Source organism: Heloderma suspectum, chromosome 1 (genome assembly GCF_057233095.1).
Source record: "Heloderma suspectum isolate Gila_16-S chromosome 1, 16-S_ref, whole genome shotgun sequence".
NCBI classification, from domain to species: Eukaryota; Metazoa; Chordata; class Lepidosauria; order Squamata; family Helodermatidae; genus Heloderma; species Heloderma suspectum.
Window position 1 is genome coordinate 129,051,055 of NC_139458.1, and position 22,458 is coordinate 129,073,512.

General features: G+C 44.3%; 1 protein-coding gene across 2 annotated transcripts in view; it reads right to left on the reverse strand.

Annotated features, from left to right (window-relative positions):
* Nucleotides 1-20,770, reverse strand: part of EPS8L2 (EPS8 signaling adaptor L2) — a 131,797-nt gene extending 111,027 nt beyond the window's left edge. For both annotated transcript variants that reach the window (XM_084857019.1, XM_084857011.1), the window contains exon 1: nucleotides 20,415-20,770. The gene's annotated coding sequence lies outside the window, so the exon portion shown is untranslated. The remainder of the gene's footprint in view (nucleotides 1-20,414) is intronic.
* Nucleotides 20,771-22,458: the final 1,688 nt, after the last annotated feature.

Sequence of the window (22,458 nt, forward strand, 5' to 3'; positions counted from 1 at the left end):
ACTGAGGATGGTGAAAGAAGCAATTTTCACTGATTCCTTCTCTGCCCTGTGGTCCCCTGAAAAGCTGCTTCAGAGGATTGGGGGACTCTCTGAAAAAGTGTGGGAGGTGGCATGGAGGGGCCGCAGGAAGAAAGGGGAATCAGTGAAACTCAATCACATTTCTCCCTCCCTTCTACTGGATCTTGATCCCTTCCATGGTCCATGGTTCACAGAGGGACAAGTCTGGATCCAACCCATCACGATTTGTGAACAACCAGCTACATATTTTTAAAATGCCCTCTTATTAGGAATACTCTGTTGGCAAGGTCAAACGTCCAAGGGGAAAATCAACAGGAGGTTCAGATTATCACCAGCTTGGAAAACCTGGCCCTGCAAAGCTGAAGCCGAGCAGGCCAAAAAGCAGGTGCCTCCATATTGGTAGATATTTTTGGAAGCCTGAGAAAAAGTGAACAAATACGCTTCACAGAAACCCTCACTGTAATTCTCTGGAATGAAAAGACTCCATAGAAGAAATGCCAGATTGGGATGGTGTGCAGCATGAGTCATTTACTTCTGCTTGGAAAAAACAACTTCACGTTCCTCAGCCAGCCTGGGAATAACCCAGTAACGCTTTGGAAAGGATTTCATAATGTTTTCTTCATGCCCAAAGCAATGCAGGTTTGGTTGTTTTGCTTTTTAGTTACCTCCCTCTGAAGCTGTGGCTAGTGGCATCTTGGTGTACACAGACCTATCCCATAACACAACCTTTCTCAGCCTGGTGCCCTCCGGATATATTGGACAATTCCCAGCATCCCCCAGCCATCCTGGCTGGGGCATGCTGGGAGTTGTTGCCCAAAACATCTGGAGGGCACCAGGCTGTGGAAGGCTGACATAACTGATGGGAGCAGGGCAAGGAACCTGAAGGTGTAGCTCAAAGCTTACAAGATGGGAGAAAGCAATGATATGAAGAGATTGTGAGCTTTTCTGCATGAAGCATTTATCATGAGCTCATCCTTCCCTACTCATGGTTGTTTATGGATTCTTTAGATGATGTTGTGATCCTCCAGTTTCACTTCTGTACCCGACTAGCACTTCGGTGACTTCTTTTTAGAGCAGGGAAATTGCGGCATTTAATTGTGAAAGCGAAACGAACTGTGATTTCCTCTTGTGTGCTTGCACTATTCCACTATAGCTCAGTTCTATGCAGAGGTTATATGGCAGAAAAACAGGAAAGGAAACGCTCCTCGTATAGTGTTCAGATTTCAATTCTGCCACAAAACCAAAAGTAGATGCAGTGAATCAACAGCCAATTAACAGCCTCATGTAGAAAAACTCACAAACTTTCCTTAAATTGAACTGGAGGACAAACATCCTGTGTCTTCCTCTACACAGCCATTGCCACACCCCTAATCATTCATTATTGATGCCATTTTTAAAAAAATGCTACATTTGCACCATTGCACCTCTCTGCCAACTCACTATTTTCATCCATGTATTCAGACACACAACAAAATCCCTATACAGAAATCCTACAGATTGGGTTGTTTCACCAGGCAACAGAGTTGGCAGGCAATAGTGTTAAAAAAAACAAACCAGCCACTCTACATGCCAGTACTACAGACACGAATTGAGAAAACAAACCATGGTTTGTTCAATCATCTGCGAGACAAATCTTGAGTAGGGCAACAACTATTGGTTAAATAAACCATGGGTGCATGTGATGTGCACCCCAGCCTGTGAGAGGTGTAAGAGAAAATGAACAGCAAAGAGAGTCTTGCTGTGGATCCTGTGAGATGCAGAAAGGCCATAACATGAAAGAGAATATTCCTGGACATATTCCCACCATTTTGTGGGCATCTTTCTAATTATTCAACAAAAGCACTGAGGCCAGCAAATTCCTGAACATCTAACGCTCATCAAGCAAAATTAAGCTTCCCTAGCCTCTTGTGATATTGAATATATAATAATTTAATGGATATACCCTTGCTGCACAATAGTAGCTGACATCCTACAGTTATTTTTATTGAATAAAAAAGCCCTGGTGGCTCAGATGAATGGAAGCAAGGTAAGTGTTGTCTTTTTAGTGGTAGCAGTTTCACTATGTTAATTAATTCTATAAGCGTTAATTAAAATATACATACATACATTTTGGTTCTCGGGTATCACTCCACCTAATATTAAAATATGATGCAACTACTACAAGTTTGCCATTGGCAGATATTGCAAACTTTATGGCTTCCACTGTTTTTGTTGTCATCACTAATTTGTTATCCAACTCCTGAAATTACATGTCAAGCTTCTAACAGAGACTGTAGCAACAAAGTAAATGCATTTCAGCTTGGGTCTCAGCAAAGACACAGCTCAGAAGCCGTGTCTGTGCATGCACAGGGCTATCATTGGCATGGCATCAAAATGTGTTGTGAACTGTCCTAAATATTTAAGAGAGAAGATTTGCTGCAATGGCTCATTCCAGGCCAGCAGGTAGTAATTGTGAAATTTGTTTTTGTTAGAACCACCTTTAATTCTTACTCTTTCAACATAATTGTTCATTTCTTAGGCCCAGGAAATTAAATTGATGGCCATTTTATAGCAGGAAACCTGCAACAATTCTATTTTTCATCAAGACTTTCAGATTGTTTCATTTCTAAAAGAATTTTGGTTCACCTGCTAAGAAGTCATGTTAAAGTTTGATGGTTGATAATCAGGAATATGGCATGAAAGCAAGATGGAAAGTTTGAGGTAAGTAGGTATGTTTAGCCTTGAGAAAAGAAGACTTCTCCACAAAGGGCTTCTCCACATTAGCAAAAATCCAGCAGCATTGCTAGGGTTTTGTCTTCCGGAGTCTTTGCAGGTTTAATGCTGGGCACAATACATGTGCTCCCCCCACAATTGTTTTCACTGGTTTCCTTCCCATATGTTTCATTTATACTGCCAGCAGATGGCACAGTTTTATTGAACAATTTCGATGTATTACAGCATTTCCAGGTTTTAGAAAATGGCAGATTCCCGCTTGAAAACAGCAGGGAGGCATTGGAGGTTGACGATGTCGTGAAAAGGACCCGCAAACTTCTGTGAGTGAACCATCACAAGCGCACGATAAATGCCTCGTGTAGAGACACTCTGCGGGAGGTGGGGATAATGAGAGCACTTTTCAAATATCTAAAGGGTTGTCACACAGAAGAGGGCCGCAACCTGTTCTCTATCATCTGAAACTGTAGGACACAAAATAACTGTCTTAAGTTACAGGAAGGCAGATTTCAGTTGAACATCAGGAAAATCTTCCTAAGGTTCAGAGCAGTCAGACAATGGAACCAACTGCTTAGGGTGGTGGTGGGCTCTCCGTTGTTAGAGATATTCAAGCAAAGACTGGACAGCTTTCTGTCAGGGATGGTTTAAACTGGATTCCTGTACTGAGTAGAGGGTTGGACTCGATGGTCTAAATAGTCCCTTCCAACTCTATGATTCTACGTTTCCCTGCCACCTACCCCCACCCCAATCTGGAGGAAATACAGCTCCTGAGAAAGAACTCTAAATGAACAAATATAGAATGTTTAAAAATAAAACAAAAGTCCTTGATATTTCTTCAAGCCACATTCTTTCTCATCAAGCTGGGCCCAGGCTGCTCTGTTCAGTCCTAAATGTGCGAATGACCTGGTGGCACTTTTAGCAGGGCCACCAAGGGGATTCTGTGGGCCTGGTACTGGAGCCTAGGTTAGAGGAAGAAAGGGATGGAGCGCATGAAATGAAGACACACCCTTGAATGAGGACTGTGATGACATTGAAGCCTCTGGGCTATTCTGTCACATTATGCACACAGACACCTCCCCCTCTGGTCACTAGCCAAGTCCTCTAGGTCTGTTCCTTAACTTTGTGCCAGCTTTATGTTCAGCTGGTAGACTTAGCTTTTATAATTTAGAAGAAGGTTATGTTTGTTTGTGTGACAATGGAGTGGAATCAGCATCCGCTTTCCACAGCAGTAACTACACGACTCACCAACCCTATATATCAAGTGCATGCAGCTCGATCGCTCCCACTTGGCTCCTCCTGTCAGTGGGAATGGCTAAACAAACCAGGGGTTCGTTGTCTGTGGTTTGTTCAGTGTGACATCTAAACTGGGAACTGTGGCTTGTCGCTCCGCCAACAAGCCAGAGTTGCGACCCAGCTTGTCAGGACAAAGACAAGCCAGAATTTCCAGTTTGGATACTGCACTAAGCCTGGGACGGAGAGTCCCTGGCTTGTTTCCCCTCTCCCACTGGCAAGAGGAGCTTAGCAGGAGTGATGGAGCCACATGCTGGCTTGTTCAGAGTAACCCAGAATTGAAAAAAATATCTGGCTTGCCATTACATAAAGCCGTCCCTCTACCAACAGACCAAATTCAAACATTTCATTCTTGATCCTTCAATGATGCCTTGAAGAATTTGAAATGCTCCCATGTCCCCCTCCCTTCCCTCCTCTCATGTGCCTCCTTTCTAATTTTCATAATCATAGCTTGGCATGCTGTCCCTATCAGGCAAACCATAGTTAGCTTTAGACTGGATTACTTCTAAATCCTTTGCAAATCCTTTTCAGCCATTCTGTGAAGGCACGTGGTAACAATATTGTGTGGACCTCATGTAAAATGTGACTGAGTGAGCCATGCAGATTCCACAATAAATTATTTGTCTGGAAGCAACCATGGCTAGCACTAACCATGGTTGGACTGATATGTCAACGCAAACTATGGTTAAGTAAACCAGGAAAGAGAGAAGAGATTCTGTACAGAAGAGCAGGCAGAGGAGGGCGAGAGGTAAGGGAGTACTTGAGTCCACGGCATTCTCCTGATCCTCTGCGCCATGGTGTGGAAGATCTGAAACGCACTGTCTGACTCCAGCCATAGTGACAGAGGCACCCTTGCTCCCGGTGGCTGTGCAAACATGGCAGAGGGACAGTAGCGTAGACAACAGCAGTGTGAGTAGCAAGATAATCCCTCACTTCCCTGTTGTCACTGCAAATGCAGCCAACACTCTGATACATCATCAAACACCGGTTCTGAACTTTCCCAGTTTAAAATGCTGATGGCTATCCTCATCTCCCTTGAGTCCTGCCTTCAGAGCTCTTGCTCATATCCTGTCTCTCAGTATATGAATATATATTTGGATATTTACTAACAATTCAGATTGAGCTGCAACTTGGCACATACTATGTCAGCTGGGAGTGGTACTTCAACAAAACAAACAGGCACTGTTTTGGCTGGTCTGGTGGCAGGTTTAGCAGATTGACGTTTTGTGGTTGAAGTTCTAGACCGCAGGCTGGGCAGTGGCTTTGAGAGCCCCAGACACTGATCTTTGCAGCAAGCAGCACTGATGGTTTATTTAAGACCATAGGAAGCTGCCTTATACTGAGTCAGAACATGGGTCCATCTAGCCCAGTACTGCCAACACTCACTGGCAGCAATGGCTGTCCAGGGTTTCAGGCAGAAGTTTTTCCTGCCCGGCCTGGAGATGCCAGGGATCGAACCTGGGACCTTCTGCATGCAAAGCTGGTGCTCTACTCCTGAGCTATGGGCCCTCCTCTAAGGAGTTTCTGAAGGAAACCCTCCCAAAAGCGTTGGAGGACCATGCAGCCTGGGACCAAGGCCTAATGATGAAGATGACAGAACTGTAGTACGTTTTACATGGGAGACTGACAGGAGCTGATAAAACATGCCCAGCCCAAGCATGTCCTCAGTGGTTAACCCTGGGTTTGGGAGATAACCTTATTGTGTGAAGGATTGCAACTTTTATGTGCCAATACTCACGGTTGGTTTAAAAGGACAAAACACAAACATGTTCTAATTTATTGTTCTGGCACAGAAATTAATGTCTGACGCTACGTACATCTCAAATGCTAGGCTGATTTCACTTTGCCAGCAGGCAGGTGTCTTCACCTTTTGTGGGTAACCTGGGGTGGGGGTGGGGGTGGGGGGAAGGGGCCACAGAAATACATACATTTCTCAAAGAAGTAGGGGAAATGCGATAACAGGTGTTACCAGCCTGTCCAGTCATCAGATGAGGCACCCCTGGTGGTTCCACATGGATCTGCAATCCGTTTGGAGTCCACATGGAGGAAAGCCTTTTGTATACTGGGCTCCCTCTCTGTGGAGCTCCCTGCCTGTTGATGTCAAGCAGGCACCAACATTGCTTCGTTTTTGGTGCCTGCTGAAGACATTTTTATTTAAACAAGCCTTCCCTGACTAGCCAGCCATGGTTTTATTGGCCCAGTCTGGTTTTAATGGTTTTAATTTTGCAATTCTATTTATTATTATTATTCTCCTTTTTATTGTTCACCACTCAGATATTTTATTGGGAGTAGAGCTGTATATAAATCTTGTAAATAAATAAATATTATTTATATTGTTTTTCTGTACTGCCTTTCTGAAACTGACCAAGGCAATTTACAAAAAAAACCAGAACATAAAAACCACAATCAAATACAAACATAGTAAAACATTAAAAACAACCTTTAAAAGCTATAACAAGCAGTTCTGAGCTAGTAGCAGACAAAGCTTTGGGAACTCATGCTAAGGAAGGGAGAAGCCTGGGAAGGAATCGTTTTTAAACTAAGCACGCAGTCAGGCTGGAATAACCCACCCAGGGCAGCCACAAAAGCTTTTAATCACTGCAAAAATGTACAAAAGGGTGTAGTTGTATAGCTAGTTGGACTTCCCTTCCTTGCTTCCCCACCCACCGTGTTTGGTGGCACTGTGTGTCTCACTAAAAGAAGAAAAATGTGTAGATTTCCTGCCTTCCTAACCAAAGTGGCAGAGACAGAAAGAGCCTGTCCCCAATAGTGCTAATGTAGGTTAAGACAGCAGAGATGTCATATTTCAGAAGTCTGAAGGCTGGAAGAATCAAAGGTTGATTAGTAGGTTACTTAGCAAGGATTCAGGTTTGCTAGCCATCACAGCCCGCCTTACAATCATTGGCTTGAATCCTAACTTTTTGCTTCTGTTCCTGGAAAGAGAGTCGCAATCATGGAAGGGTTACAGAAGGGTCCTTCTGAAGAAAGGGTCTTTCTGCTCACAGAAGGGTCCTTCTGCTCACGGAAGGACCCCTTGTGTGAGTGCAAATTCTCCTTCCTGGAATGGAAGCTCCTTCTGGGAACAGAACAAAAGGTTAGGATCCAGGCCATATTATGTATTTGTTTATTTAATTTACTACCCCACCTTTCAACAACAAGATATTACAGATCTTTCATCCTGTAACCTAGAAATGGGTTTATAGCAGCCAACAGAGAATGAAGAGCACATGAAGATTTCCATTCATTACTTTGGTATCATATATTATAATAAGCTAGTATGTAATGTGTGCGTGTGTATTTTTTTTAGGAAACTGTCTGCTTTAATTGATAATCTCACTTGTGCCTCTTCTACTTCTCTTTTGAATTAGTCCTTCTCTAGTTGATAAGAAGACTAATCATTTTTATTTAGACTACCCAAAATTCCTTTCACTCAGGCAACTACAAAACCAAGTTCTATAAAACAAACAAACAAACAAACAAACAAACAATGTATATTCCCCACATCTCAGAAGAGGCTAGATAAAATTAAGAAAGGCACTCAAGGCACAGTTCTATGTATGTTTAGACAGAATACAAGTCTTACAACTCCCAGCAGGATAGCTGGCTAGCTGGAGCATGCTGGGAGTTGTAAGATATTTTTCTAAACATGTGTAGGATTGCACTTCCAGTTATTTATATTTTAAAATTTCAGAGCCAACAAAGTAATGTATTTAAGGCGTTACATATTTATTTATTGAAATGATTTATTAGCCACCTTTCCAGTGCTCACGGCAGTGTGCAATAACAAGTAAACAGACAAAACAAAATACACACTTAACAGTATTCAGTGCAACAATACTTGCAAAACTCATTCTCAGATCAAATAACTATTTGATTACACTGAAATCATTGAGCAGTAAATGCCAGGCAATGAGATTTCAGTGCATTTAAGGGGATTTTAGCCAGATGCCCTGATCAAGCAAGGATGATCCATGGATGGAAGTGTGAATCCTGCAGGTGGCTCACCTTCCCGGTAGCTGTCCTAAATGGGTAAAAGACTGCAGCTTACAAAACCAGAAGCTGTACCCAGCAGCTGGGGATGCACAGGTAATGCTTCTGCATGCATTGTGAAACAGATCGCTGGGGGTGGAGAAGAACATTCATCCCACTCACATTCTTTGATGTGTAATTTTTTATTTTATTTTTATTTCTCTCACAAGGACTGCAAGGGCCAGGCAGCGACACAAGGGGTAAGGTGGTCCCTACACTAACCTTGTGTGAAGCAGTACACACAGTAAATAGATGCTCATCTGTACAGATTTCGGCACAGCGGTCCCTTGCTTGGCCTATGCTGCCCATACTGATCCCCTTAACACCTGAATCTGCTGTTTGCATGAGCAGGAGTCCCTACAGTCCGCATGTGCCTCAGGTGTGTTGAGTGCAGGTGGGTAGGACTGCGGGTGCACATCACTGCATCTCTGGAAAGGTCCATAGCATCTTGGATAGGAAAAGAATGCTGGAGCAATGGGCACCGCTGCCTGTTTTAAGCAATGGTTTGCTGGCGACCAGGTTCTTACAGTACAGTCCTGTGCACATCTGTCAGAAGTAAGTACCACTGGGTTCAACAGGACTTATTCTCTAAGTGTGTCTAGGATGGGGTAGGTGGGCAGGGAGCTGTAGTCCAACACACCTGGCGGGCACCAGGTTGGGGAAGGCTGGCCCAAGCCACTGAGCCCAGATGTGGTCTTTAAGAGTCCCGGTTTGCATGTAACAGAGAGCCTCGTGTGGCGCAGAGTGGTAGGCGGCAGTATTGCAACCGAAACTCTCCTCACGACCTGAGTTCGATCCCAGCGGAAGCTGGGTCCCAGGTAGCCGGCTTAGGTCGACTCAGCCTTCCATCATTCCGAGGTCGGTAAAATGAGTACCCAGATTGCTGGGGGAAAGGTAGTCACGACTGGGGAAGGCAATGGCAAACCACCCCGCTATAGTCTGCCATGAAAACGCCAGTGCAAGCAGGCGTCCCTCTAGGAGTCAGTAATGACCCGGTGCTTGCACAGGAGGAACCTTTCCTTTCCTTGCATGTAACAAGAAGCCACTGTGAGTGAATTTCCCCACAGGGCTTCTTGTTGCAGCGGTGGCCGCCATTTTGAATATTTGGGGCACAGTGAGGGTGTGCTGTAGCTTCTTATTACATGCAAACCTGGTGAGGGTGGGCTGTTGGGTCAGTTGACAAGCCACCCACAACCCTAAAACAGCCCATGGGTTCTGGGTGGCTTATCAACCACCCCAACAACCCACCCTCGCCAGGTTCACATGTAATGAGAAGCTGTGGCGGCAGGGGCTTAGATCACCAACCTGGCTCCCACAGGAACTGCAACCCACCACACGAACCAGGTCAGTGTCTCCTTTCCCCACCTTTTCTTTTGCACTCAGCTGCTCTCCTTCATTTGGACAGCAACAGGTTTGTGTTCCTACAAAGGGGCCATTACAAACTGTCAGAAGTAGAGGCTCAGAAGGTGGACTTACTCATTTCTAGATATCCCCATCCTGCTTCTGTGCAACCTGCTGGTTTGAGAAGACTGCATTAACTGCCGCCACAAACACAGGAGGAACACGGATTTTGAGAGCACAAGACGTGAGCCATTCTGGTTTCCTGAGCTGTACCGTGCCTTGGCTGCACTACTGCATGCAACGTATAATTCAAATCATCTGGAAAGATGAATGCCTGATATACTTGCACACCTAAACGACTCTCCCAACTCTTAGCTGCAATCTCCCATTCCCACCCCATAAAATCTAGTTTAATGGGTTTCAGGCTAACATGGCATCAATGATTTGTCTTGGCTTAGATATCCCAGAACTAAATGGAGTGTGCCGAATTTCTAGCTAGTTGCATCTTTGCTTATTTTCATCCCTAGGCCCTTTACAAGCTGCACGGACCAGAGGACCAATAGCTCCAGCACCATTCTGTTAATCTCTGCAGACAATTACAGGATGGGTGGAGTGAGAACGGCAGATGTGAGGTGACTACCAAAAACAAAACAATAAAAAAAACACACATGTCAAAAAACTGTGATTTGGGAGAGACGGCCACATGACACAGACAGAAGGGCATAGTCCATTTTGAATCAAAACAGACTATGTTGGCATCATGTACTTTTGATGGAAACAGAGGAGGTGGGATTAGAATTAGTGATTAAAACAGCATGGGCAGAAGTTTTTTTATAGTAAGATAAACAAGGGTGGCGGGGGTGGGGGGAATGGTGCCTCCAAACAGTTTTCTCTTTCAATCTCAGTCTGTAAGATTCTGTCTGACAGATGTACCACCCTGAAGTATGCAGCCTTTCCTTTTTCTGATCTTACCAACAATGGTGTAATGGTAAAGTGAAAGAGTTCATCATGACAGTTTCTATAGTGGTATGGGCAACTTGTGGCCCTCCAGATGTTTTGGCCTATAACTCCCATCAGCCCTAGCAGCATAGCCAAAGGGTGAGGAATGATGGGAGCTGTAGGAGGGCCACAAGTTGCCCACTCCTGTCCTATAGCCACATGCCCCAGGAGAGTCTAAAAAGATTAGCTGACAACCATAGGATAGTGGGCTGGCAAAGGGTGGTGTAGTAACTGGCATACTGGACTGGGTTCATATCCCTGACCAGCCATTACATTTACTGGATGACTGTGGGCAAGTCACTGTCTGAGTCTAGCCTACCTCACAGGGTTATTAGGAGGAAAAGGTGGGGTAATACACACCTATGTATGCCATCCTGAGCTCCAATGGAAAGATTTAAAAAGATATTTAAATGTCAATAAAAGCCCAAATAGTTGGCTTTCAGGAGAAAGGGAGTAGATTTTAAAAGAAGATGAGTGGGCTATCAGAGGAAGAATGGAGAATATCCTGAGTGAAAGGTGAAGACAAGTTTTAAAAAGAAAAAAAGATTAAGGAGGTAACAGAAGAATCTCTAGACCAGCCTTCTAGGCTTGGTGCCCTCTGTATGAGTTTGACTATGACTCCCATCAGCCCCAGCCACATTGGCCAATCCACGCTGGCTAGGGAGGATAAGGGCTGTAGTCCAACCCCTGGGGAGGGCACGAGGTTGGGGAAGGCGGCTGCCTGAGACCAGGAATTATGTCATGCTGATGACAGTCTCTGTACCTAGGCTAACCAATCAAGACCTTGAAACCCCAAAGAGGAAGTGGAATCTAATAGTCAGAAATGATGATCAACACTGTTAAAAGGCAAATAAAGACACTGCTGTTTTGACAGGAAGAGATTTAAGTGGAGTTTTTTGGAAGGACAGTTTCATCGGAACAAATTACGTAGGAATTAAAAACACAGGAGACAAGCCATACTCGTGTAGCATGAGAAATGCACCATCATTCCAAGAATTCTGTGTAGGACCAACTGGAAGCAGAATCGGGCCCTCCGTAACAACCTGATCAGGGCTCATCTGTACTATGATTTTATCACAGCTTTACCAGTGTAATTACTTCTTGAAGTGCCTTACCATTGTACGTCTAAAAGGTAACCATACCTCAGTAAAAGATTTAGCCAAAATATCCGAACAGGGGGTAGGCAATTTGGTGTCCTCCAGATGACTGGGACCTACAACTCCTATAATCCCCAGCCATTGGCCATGCTGGGTGGTGCTGATGGGAACTGTAGTCCTAAATATCTGGAGGGCACAAGGTCGCCTATCTCTATATTAGAAAATGGAGCCTGAAGGTTGCTTCACTAAATTGGAAATAATATAACAGGAATCAAAGAGCAGATGGAACAGAAACATTGCAGTTCTTGGTAAGGAAACTAATAACAGGCTGCCTAGGGAAATCTCCTTCCTGGTAGGCTTTCAATAAAGGGTTGGACATATATCTGCCCAAGGGATGTTTTAGGTGTAGGATATCCAGGTTTAGGGCAAGAGCTTGGACTCAGTGCTCTATAGATCCTCCCAGCTCACATGATCCAAGAGCATTGTTGATACATCCAGTCCTTATGAGATCTAGCCAGAGAAACATGGTATGGGACCACAACTTCCATATTTGTTAAAAAAAATATGTCTTTAATGAGTGACGCTTTTGTATTGAAAACATTGCTTCCTTCATACTCCCAGCCACAGATCTGAGGCACAGGGCTGGTCGCCTCCTTTCTCTTGCATAAAGGACAGCAGGAAGAAGGATTCGTTTCAATCTACCACCAAACCAAACATACAGCAGGCAGGAAAGGCTTCTTCCCCACATCGCTGATTTAAGATGCCAAACAAAATATGCTCTCCTAATAGAATGTCAACTAAAAATGTGAGCACTCAACAGCCAGAGGGTTCTATTACTTAAATGAGAACAACTGCACACCAAAGGCCTCTGCAGAAACCATGTTCACCATGAAACCTCTTTAAAGTATCCTTAGGTCATTTCTGCAGCAGCACTGCAGGCAAGCAGCTCTTCTTGTTCCCTTGACTGATCAATGTCCAAGTTGTGCAGCAAGTGCCATAAAGATTGGGAATTCCCCACCCTGTATTGCTGCTCTCTAAGCCCAGTCCAATGATGAAGCTCTGCTTCTCCTCCTATCTTGCAGAGAGAGAACTTAGGTGAACATGAAAACTACCCCAGCAAGCAGCAACACCTAGAGGAGCCTTCCCCAACTTGACCTCCTCCAGTCCAGGCTAATGCCATGGTGGCTGGGAATAATGGGAGTTGTAGCCCAACACTTCTGGAGGACTGCTCTAGAGGGACCAAGTGCAATAGATGACGTGGTTCCTGTGCCTTCAATGGTTGAGCATCTTTTCTCAAGCCTCTGGCACATGATCAGCCATGCCTCCCAGAAATCCCTTTGCCACGCAGCTCTAAAAGGAACTGGAGTGTGTTCCTCCATTTCATCTAATCAAAGGGGCCCAGCCAGGATGCATCTTGCCTCTATCAGTGCGCAGAAGAAGGCAGGGTTGGATGACTACACCCTTGCCTTTCTTTGAAAAGTGCTCAGTTCCAACTAGCCCTGGCTTGTGCGGTGTAGGCAGCTCCTTTGCCCCAGCATGCCCTGGACTTATTGCTGTTCACCACCAAGCCCACAATATCTGCCCCACCTTAACCTGCTGCCGACAGACTTCATTTCTCTTGCGCTGTATCTTCCCAAGAAACTTGGACCTTACGCCTCTGTTCTGTCCAGTGGTCTCCTGTGTCCCAAACTTGTTCCTGTATACAGCATATAGTAAAAAGATTCCTTTGTGTCCCAGCCAAAGAGATACACTTGAGAAAGGAAGTACAATTATTCTGCCCCAAGAGCTACTCCTGTCAGCTGATCTGTATTTAGACAATCATTTACGGTACACCCTATATCACCTTCTCTTCTTCACTACATGAACAAGTTGCTGTAAACTTGATTGCACTATGGGCCCCCATCCCCCGATCCTCTGGCTTGCCTTCCTAGTCAACCCCTTCCCTACCTATGATAACAGTTGCCTCAGTTATCTGGCTTTGACCTTGGCTTATCCATGAATGCCAAGCTTGGCCAATCACCGCATTTGATTGCCTGGACTGGTTTCATTGCTGAGCCCCAAGTGTTGACCTTGCTTCATCTAATGACTAGCTTGAATAAGAAAGCTATGGCTGTCAACTGGCTGCCCAGGCCTGTTCCTGAGCCATGAACAGAGACTACATATGCAGAAAAGCAATGGGTGACGATTTTTATGGCATGGAAGTGAAACGTTCTCACCTGTTACTGCTGCAGCTAGGTTTCAAAGAGATTCCAAGGCATGCACAAATGCTTCCGCATGCACATGGGCCATTCCTTTTTCTTCTTCTGACTGCAGCTCCTCATGTTAAGTTGGATGGAAATATCAAAATGGCCCTTCAGATCCAGACCCATTTGGTAGAGTTGTCAATTTTAGAACCAGCTCATGTAGCTTACTGTTTAACACAGGGGTGGGCAACACACAGCCTGCTTGTGGCTCCCATTTTACACCACCCCCTGTTTAACAGCAGCAATTACCAGGACTGGCCCAAGTCATTTTGCTGCCTGAGGTGAAGAACAAGACGGCACCCTCTCCCATGTCATGTACAAAAGCTGACTAGACTGCTTCTATAACACTGGTAATAGGACAGCACCCCTCCTTTGAACCTGAAGACAGCAGGCTAGCTTGGGGAGCATAGGGCAGGCCATGAGGCGCACAGCTCTGTCCTCCAACACCTTGCTGCCTCCTCCCAACATCTGCCGCCTGAGGTGACTGCTTCACCTTGCCTAATGGTAGGACCAGCCCTGGCAATTACTAATTGATCATATTTAGCTCCATCGTTCCTGTACAGCTCCATGCCATGAGATGTTTCACCTGATGATTTATCCATGTAAAATCTCTATCAAAGGCAAAGGAGCAGGCCAGGTGCATTGCAGCCTGAGAGTATGGCCATAATCCTGGACCAGCCATGAGACTCAATGTAGCAGTACCTGAACAGGCCTGTGCTTGAGGCAAGATGCCTTCCTTCCCATCTTCCCCCCTATTCCCCTTCTATCTCGATTTTCTGAGTCATCAGCAACCTAACTGGAATATAATCCCTTTTCAAGCCCCACTGAAATTAGTTTTCTCGAACCATGCACAGTCATTGAAATGGGGCTTGGGCCCAGCAGAACTGGCTTCCTCTCTTTTGAGCCCTAGCAGCCTTTTGAGTTTAGTAAATGTCTCCAGCAGAACAGCTGGACACACTGGAAGAATGACACATGTTGTGGCTTGCATGAATAAGAAAGTTGTTAATCACATGACTCCTGTTGTCATTCATGAAATTAATAAAACCAATTTGCTGTTTCTTCTGGGCATAGCTTTCCTCCCAGCTTTCAAGGGCAGTAACTTGTCTTGGATAAGTCTGAAATCCATATGCGTTTTAAACAACAATTGCAAGCCGAATGATAAGATTGTAAGAACTGACAACGGTTCTGTAGCTTTGCCACAAACTTCGCTTATTGTTCCTGTGTCTGTGCAAATAGCCTGGGGCACAAACATGGCAGCTGGTATTGCTGGCACATGACCAAGTTTTCCAACACAAATATAAACTGCATACATGGAGAAAGGGGTAGGGGTGGGGTGGCTAATTGGGTGGCAATGAATCCATCATCATAACATTACTGTTGGGGTGGGACTGTAGCTCAGTGCATAGAGCACCTGCTCTGCATGCAGAAGGTCCCAGGTTCGATCCCCGGCATCTCCAGGTAGGGCTGGAAAAGCTCCTGCCTGAAACCCCAGAGAGCCACTGCCAGGCAGTGTTGGCAATACTGGGCTAGATGGACCCATGGTTTGACTCAGGATAAGGCAGCTTCCTGTGTTCCTATGTACCATCATTTGAGGTTAACTGAATTGTTTGTTTTCAAGTCTACAAATACTCCAAATACAATATTCTCTCTTAACAATGATTTGCATGACAACTGATTGCCGCTGAAAGGGAGCCCAAAGGGGTGCTTCCAGATGAGGCTTTTAATGTGCAATTGCCATCATGCACACGTTTTTACAGAGGTTCCAGGTGATGTCACCATCAAGTTGTAATCCTCTTGTGTTTCCCCACCACTTCTGCTGTATTTTTGCTTATTGCAGAAAATCTGTTACGGAAGGAAAGAGCAGAACAGCCATCCAGGCTCTTTGCAGGTGTGGATAGGAAAATATGTGATTGAGGCCCAGTGGGAGGAGTTGACCCTGGAGAAGGTGGAGGATGTGCTGGGCACCTGCTCTTTTCCCTCGTGTTTGCTGCGCATTTCTGGTTTCAGAGCCAACCAATGAGCAGGGAAAATCAAGCTGGCAAGAGGCTAGAGATTGTGCATTCTCAGGTGAAACTGATGGGACTTACAGCTTGAATCCTCATCATATTTACTTGGAAATAAGCTTATCTGCAGTCCTTGTACCATGTGCTGCAGGATATTTTTACAGGAGGCTGTTAATCTGCTGCATCTACTTTTGGTTTTGTCGCAGGATTGAGATACGAGCGCTACATGATAATGTTTCCTTTCCTGCTTTTCTGCTCTATAACCTCTAGGTGGCACTGTGATGTAGTGAAATAGTGCAAATACAAAAGAGGAAATTGTACTTTCTTTTGCCATTAGAAATAAAACCCAATTTTCCCTCCTCTACAAAAGCTCGCAGAACATGCTGTACACAAACAGAAGTGAAGCTGGAAGGTCATGACATCATCTAAAGAACCCATAAACAGTCATGAGTAGGGAATGACAAGTGCACAACAAATGCCTTGTGCAGAAAAGCTCGCAGTCAATAACTTTAAAAACAACATTTTTTAAAAAACAAAACCTCTTTTTGCAATTCTTCTGCTTCAAAAATTGTAAAACAAAAAAAACCCTTTCTTTCTCTCTCTCTCTCTCTCTTACACACACACACACACACAAAACAGGATGCTAAAATGTTGAGAGACCAATGAAAGATGGGGAAAGGGGAGGTACAACACTGCCCTATGGTTATGTCATGCCCACCACATGGTCAAAACACAGTGAAATGTACACATCCAAAAAACTGGGAGACCCCAACAATTGCAATTCTGTGTGTAGCTAACAGCAGAAGAACAATTACTGGAAGTACAAGGAACCCTCTATCTGGAAGCAACCCAAAAGTAGCTGGTCCATGGCAAGACAGCTTAACCACCATTCCCATCTCCAGAACAAGTCTGAGGCACACTGGAATTAGTAGACCCAATAGAATAGAAACAGAAATTACTTTACATCCATATCTAGCAGCTACATGTTGTTTTCATTTGTACTCTAGAGTAGGTGCAGGGGCCCAGATTTGGATCTTTTAAAAACCCTCCCCACATGCTAGAGTCCCAATCTGGATAGTGCCCCTGCACTTACTCTAAAGTAAAAAACAAAAACAAAACATAGCTGCTAGATATGGATTTAAGGCACTGTCTGTTTTGGCCCTTAGAGGCTTGTAGTGGTGTTGCTCATTCTGAGAAAATCCATTTAAATTCCATTCTCCAGTTTTAGTAGAGGCATCTCTACACCAGCCTAAAATCCTGCATTTAAAATGGGGCTTTCTGCTTCCATTTTAAATGCAGGATCACGACTCCCTTTTTCACCCGCTTCCTTCTCCCCCTCCCCTTTCCCCCTCCTTCTCCCCCGGAGTCTTGTCTTCCATTATCTTTCATTGATCTCACTCCTCTTCTTGCCGCTTTTACTCTTTTCATGGAGGGAACTCAAGGGGGTAATTTGATAGCTCATTATCTGCAACATATTTAAAAACAGACAAAGGGCATTTAGTGCAGGAGACACCCTGGAGGGACATGGCATCATGTAAAGAGTCCACAAACTTCAGTGAAGGAGCAATTTCAATCACAGGATTAAAGGTCCGTGTGAAGAAAGTTCTAGGCTACTCATGTTATCATAAACTGAATGACTGCTCATTGGTTTCTTAAAGCCCCACTCCAAGAGTCATGCTACTCCAATGAAAATGTCATCTTTTCCAGAAATGTTTCTAGAAAGCAACGCAGCAAAGCTGGAATAAAAGCTTGGTTTAAAAACCAGGGAGACAAAAATTACCCCAGATAATTATTTAAAATTTCATATTTCTTTTTAAAAGAAGGTAAAGATTGATTAGGATGAGAATATATACGTCCATGGGCATCCCATCTGATTATTAGTCATTCTTCATCTTCCCTATATTACGTCTCACATGTAAATAGTTTTATAGTCCTTATTTCATTTAGCTTTGCAGAAATCCTGGTGAAGTCATTAACACTCTTATTCCACAGAGGAAGTCCAGAGGTTAAAAAAACCCCTGTGTTTTGTCAAAGAACTCCAGGAACTCCAAGGCTGAGCAAGGATTTTAATACATGTTGTTTGGAACCAAGATTTTGTCCAGTGGACCATTCTAGCTTTCATCATTTGAGGATCATGTTTTCCTCTGTTTAAAGGACCCAGGCCCTGATCATGCAACTGGGACAATTTTCAGAACTTGATGATTCCATGCCTAACCTTGGTATCACAGGCCCAACCTGAGGCTCAGCCAATTAAAATTGCTCTTATGACTTACAATGTTTCTTACGAGCTGGAATCCTATTTATATTATGAATTTATACCCCACCTGTTAATGTAAAAACATTTTCTAGGCTTAGAAACTACCATAAATTGTGGACAAGTGAATCATATGAATGCTGCAAGACTCAGAACATGGATTCAGATGAATCATGTGCCAGGTAGTCCTTTTCCATGTTGTATATATAACCAACTGGTAAGCCATTTCATAGAATCATAGAATAGTAGGGTTGGAAGGGGCCTACAAGACCATCGAGTCCAACCACCTGCTCAAAGCAGGAATCCAAGTCAAAGCATCCCTGACAGATGGCTGTCCATCTGTCAGGGATGTGTCTTTATTCACTCTGAGACACCCATCATGTGACCGCAGAGGCAGAAACACTGCTTCCTGGTAAAAACAACAAAGAGCTTTGTGGCACCTTAAAGACAAATGTATTCCGGCCTAAGGTTTTGTAGACTAGAGCCCACTTCATCAGATGAGTTAACCTCAAACCTTAATTTAAGGTTAACATGTCATGTATCTGATGAACTGTCCATGAAAGCTTATGGCTGAATAAACATATGGCCTTTAAGGTGCCAGAAGGCTCTCTTTTATTTTTGGTGCTACAGACTGACATGGCTACCCCTCTGGAAATTGCTTCCAGGTAGCTTCTTCTCATGCTGCCACAGTCATGTCTGGAGAGCCAAAAGCAAACATGTGGGCCCTCCCGCATGTGACTCTTGCCCGCCCACCCCCCTATCTGCTCTAGCTACAATTGGATGGGGAAAAGCTGCCTATCTGGCCCCAACTGCGCATTTCTGCCTTCCAAACAGTGTGGGAAAAAGCCACGGGGAAGCGGCTCCCACACTCGCATTGCAGTAGCACAGGAAGGGGCTCTGAGTTTTAATTGTCACCAGTGTATAGACTACGCTGACATTTCCTATTGAATTTTCATAACAATGTCAATAGAGTCCAACCTCATGTTTTATAACAGGTCCCTTTAACCTAAAATAGCAGTCAACTGGGACTTTAAAATAGATCATCCTCTCCTCTCCTCTAGCCCAAGAACTAGATCACATTAAGGCAGGAGAATCTCATTTATGCAAATACTCAGAACATTTTGGAAAATCAGAAGTTTAGATAAACAGAACTCTCATATACATGGCAGTCTATTGACATGGTAGCTTCATAGCAGACATACAGAGGATTCAGGTATTCATGAGATTTGGGTAATTCAGATCAGAAGATCTGAAATTCAGCTGTGGTCTTGAATATACTGCTTTAAGCTGTACTGTTGGATCGGGGCTTTGTTTTGTTAGGATTTAGCGAAAGACTGTGGGTAATGTCTGGCTCCTTTAAGGAAACTACATGGGGCAAACACCTTCCAGCCCCTTTATACTTAATGTTTTGTCCAAGGGCACAAATTCACAAATACCTGTAATTAGTGTAATTCTTTAATGGTATCCACCTGTAGAATAAATTGGGGCGTCTACAAAATGCATATGAGCAATGGGTGTGAAAGGCAAAAGTCATGATTTATACAAGTGTGTCATTCATATGATACTGCATGCATGTACTTTGCTCTTGGGAACTGGTTCCAGAGTACCAAATGTAAACTAAGAAATGCCCTTCAGCAGAACCTTTCACAGCAACTTGGAATTTTCTCAGTGAGAAAAGGAAGCAGAAGTCTCTCAGATTTTCACTTTCAGGCAGTTATTCAGCATGGAACAACAGTCCTGAACATTACACCAAATTATCCTAATTAAACCCAAGGAACAATTATATCCAACTGCCCCATTTGTCTGACAATGCAACAATTACTTCCTAGGGCTTAATATCAGGCAACATGTCAGGAAAGCTTTCCTCTCACGGGACTCACATCCCTCAGAATTTGTAGCAGTATTTTCTATTAAAACACATATACACACCAGCACCACCACTCTGCCAAGAGTTCAATTTGCTGTTCAAAATATGATTTCACTAAATTAAAAACAAAAACTAAGTTCTCCCATGATTGTAAGTTTGAGGGCCATTTCACCAAACTGCAGCCAAGCTGGTCCAAAAGCAGAAGAAAATCCTACCACTTTTTTTTTTAAACAACCCTGTTGGATTAGTTTCAGAGACATGGGGCAACTGAAACGGGATATTCAGGCTTTCTTTTATATCCAAGAGTGTTCACTTGCCCAGAAAGCATTCCCTACTGGATCTTTAGCAGGGAAGTGTTATGTCACACAAGCCACGCTGAGAAAATTCTGCCCTTTCCCCTTTATTTCTGTATTTAACTTCTGCCAGAGCTGTATTTTACCAGCAGCACTCCTTTTTCCAAATACACATGCAAACACACACTCTTCTTTAGCTATGCAAAATGTTCTTCTATGGCTTTATGTGGAAAATTGGGAGGGAAGATTAAAATAAAAGGAGACAACTCACCTTTGCTCAGAAGTCAGCGGAAATTCCTGGGTCCCCCTAGCTCCTTTTCTACCTGGCAGTTCCTTTCCTCTTAGTCCAGGTTTTCTGCCATTCTCAACCCCCTTCAAGCTTCCTCCTCTGGTATAGTCAGGAAAGTGCTGCTCCTAGAATGATGATCGCCGTCCTCCTGCCCAGGGAATTGTAGGGGGTGAGGAAGAACCACAGACTCAACTCCGGTTGCTTCTTGTTCCTTGTCCTCTTTTCTTCCAGTTTAGACTTTCAAGCTTCTCTGAGGCAGGTGGAAGGGCTTTCTTAGCACAGCAAGAGGAGGAGGGAGCGGTGGAGCTGCAGCTAAAGCAACAGGTTACTATATAACCAGAAGCCTAGGAGGCTGCAAGCCCGGAGCATGCCTCAGAGCTGGGTATCTCTGCTGACACCTGGTGAAACACTGCAAAACCAGAACAAGCCGCTGCCTGTGGAGCCTACAGAATGGGCTTTGTTTTTGTTTTCTTTCCTCTGTGAGAGACTTTCTGGATCCCAGAAGCAAGGAAAAGGTGCCGTTGCTCCTGTTTGAATTTGTTTTGTCCCTTCTCTGCCCTCATAATTTGGAAAAGGGAAATTATTACCAACCTGGCTTCTCAGCAGGGAAACAAGTAAACGTTTGTGTCCGGCACAAGCCACCTTTCAGAGAGCTTGCGGCTGTCTCACAAACTGTCTGGTGAGATGTTTATCCTGCCAGAATAAGCTGTGCCCACCCTGTCCTGCCTGGCAAGGGTAGAAAATGTGCAGCCAGCATGAAGTGGCTAAAAGCATCACTCAGCCTAGCAGAAAGTAGGGAGGACTAGAACCTAAGATGACCCAAATTGAGGAAGATGGAGGAACTTTGGACTCAGAATAATTTTTCTCCTTGGCCCCTGACTCAGATGTCAAATCAGCCTGTCACACAGTGCAGCCATCCTGCTTTTTATCAATAACTCGGAGATAATCAGGTTTCTCTGCCTTGCAAAGGATAAAGAGAGAGAGAACAGGAAGAGGGAGGTGCTCAAATTAAGTGTATTTATGTTCTTTAGTATGAAATGGGTGGAAATGCTTCCTTTGACTTCAGTGGGCTTTGGACTGGATCCAGAGTTTGATGCAATATGTACACAAATAGAAAGTTACACCCCAAGCCAATGCATATTTACTTAGAAGTAGGTCCAGCTATGTTCAATGTGACAACTTCCATGTAAATGTGTGCAGAGGACAGCTGTCTCAGTGAGCATTTTGCTGCTCAATAATTTGCCTGCAAAGTTCAACACAGCAAAAGCAGTGTTCACACAACAGACATCTTGGAAAAGCAGATGACAGCTTGCCCTGTGGAATTTTGCCTCAGCCTGTCATGTTTGTGAACAAGACCATATAAAGCTGCCATAAATGGAGTTAAACTCTTGGTCCACACTACTCCAGGGCCAGAATGCACTCCTTCTCAGATCTGCCACTAAGGTCATATTTAATGGAAATGCCATAGATCCAACTTGAGATCTTGTACATGCAAAGCATGTGCTCTACCAGTAACCTATGGCCCTTTCCTTGTGATGGCAATATTATGGAGGGATGGTGCTTCTCATGGATGATGGGGAGCAGTGGGAAATGGCCTTAAGTGTTGGGCGGACCCTGGTTACATTCCCAGTTGGGTGTGTCTTCCTTTGCTAAGCAGTGCCTAGTTCCCATATTTGATTCCCATAATAAGCTCAAACCACCGAGCTGAAATTATTCACAAAAACATATAGTGCAGGGGTGGGCAACTTGTGTCCCTCCAGATGTTTTATCCTACAACTCCCATCATCCCTCACCATTGGCTGTGCCAGAGGGGTGTTGTAAGCCAAAACAGCTGAAGGGCCACAAGTTGTCCACCCAGATATAGCAAGTGCAAGTAAACTGCTCCTCCAAAAAGAAAAAAGTGATGGTGATTGGGCCCCTCCATTGGATTCTAGTGTTCTGATGCATGCCTCAGTGGCACGGGATCTTGCCATTGGGATGTGGCATCCATATCACCACTTGAATGGGGCCTGGAAAGTGTGGTGAG